The sequence below is a fragment of the Pteropus alecto genome, unplaced genomic scaffold (assembly GCF_000325575.1).
Source record: "Pteropus alecto unplaced genomic scaffold, ASM32557v1 scaffold160, whole genome shotgun sequence".
Lineage (NCBI taxonomy): Eukaryota > Metazoa > Chordata > Mammalia > Chiroptera > Pteropodidae > Pteropus > Pteropus alecto.
The window spans coordinates 2,432,357-2,434,015 of NW_006429864.1; the positions used below are offsets into that span (position 1 = coordinate 2,432,357).

General features: G+C 29.7%; 1 pseudogene; it reads right to left on the bottom strand.

Moving 5' to 3' along the window:
• Positions 1–930: 930 nt before the first annotated feature.
• LOC112477210 lies at positions 931–1,049 on the bottom strand (annotated as a pseudogene).
• Positions 1,050–1,659: the final 610 nt, after the last annotated feature.

The window sequence follows — 1,659 nt, forward strand, 5'->3', positions numbered from 1 at the left end:
CAGTTTGAAAAAGCAACACGGCACATGGGTTTATGTTATTAAACACTTAATTAAATATTCATCCATGAGGTAGATGTGCAGTACATAGAACTACAAATTAGAGTTGTTGTCCTCGAAAAGGTTATAATCTGAATTGAGCCACATGATTAATACACAAAAACGAGACAATATAAAACAGTATGCAGCTAATCCTGATATCAAATGAAATAGTTTATCATGCTTGAAGAATTCTGAGGGCTGGAAATGTGAACGAAGTTTTCATGAAGAAGGTAAGAATGATCTAAGTAGGTCTATAGAACAATAGAAACCGTGAATTGATGTGCGATATGCTGAAGAAAATAAAAAAATGGTCACACTAGGGCTTTAGTCAGTGCCTTGAGTGCTACCTGGGATCTGTAGATAGTGCTAATAATAGCTATCGCTTATTGACTACTTTGCCCTGGGGCATAAAATCCTTGGGGACATTAAACAATGGGATGATTCAAAATATTGATATTGAGAAAATAACTGTTGTTGAGAAAATAAATATTCTGGATAAATTATTTTTCAAGTTCTTTGTTTTCTTTTAAATAAAAGTAGGAGGACATAATTCAGTTGTAAGCAAATGCTTCTTAAAAGTCATTTTTAATGATAGATTAGTATGTAGATTTCACGTGTAACTCCAAAGGAATTCTAAGAAAAGAATGACATTAGTTTACAAAAATTTCTATCTATTTATTGACATGAAAAAGGATTCCTAATGCTTGTATATATAAAATTTAAAATAAGAATCAAACTGAAAATGAACTCTGAATCAGTCTAGCAATAACTAACATTTAACCTATATATGTAAATTAAAATTTAAAACATCCATTTATTCATTAAAAATGTTTTTCCAATAACTTTTTTTTTACATTTTACTACTTATTTTTATTTATTTATTTATTTTTACGCCTACAGCACTCAGTCTTCCTAGGTGGTCTCCCATCCCAGTACTAACCAGGCCTGACCCTACTTAGCTTCCGAGATTAGATGGGATTAGGCATGTTCAAGGTGGCATGGCCATAGACCATTTTACTATTTATTAACACTTGTTATATATTTGATTACTTGTGTAATTATAGTTATATCTCAATTCAAAATAATTTTTAACTCTAAAATCTTATTCTCATTAGAAATTAAGAGTAACTTAATTTCAAAATATAGATCTTGTTACAGAGTAATATGAAAAGTGATCAATCAAATCTCCATATAAATGCCTTTTAAGTCTTTAGCTGACCGAGCTGAGATTTCAAACAACCCAGAGGATAGATGATAGTTGGTAGGCATAAAAGAGCTGTGCAAAACAGACCCATAGATGACCCAGACATTGAAACTAACAAAGATTTTTAAATAACTATGAAAAATATGTTTAAAAATCTACGGAGAAAGATGGATGTATGTGGAAAGAGTAAGGAGTATCAGAGAGATAGAATCACTGTAATAAAGAACTAAATAAACATTTTAGATTAGAAAAGTACAGTCTCTTAGAGAAAAAAATTGATTGGGTAGGATTCATAAAAGATATTTAAAGAAGAAAGAATAAGTGAACTTGAAAATAGAAAACCAGAAATGTTTTTTAAGATGTTAAAACATCATAATATACAGAAAATTAAAAATATATATGATTCAGACAACTAC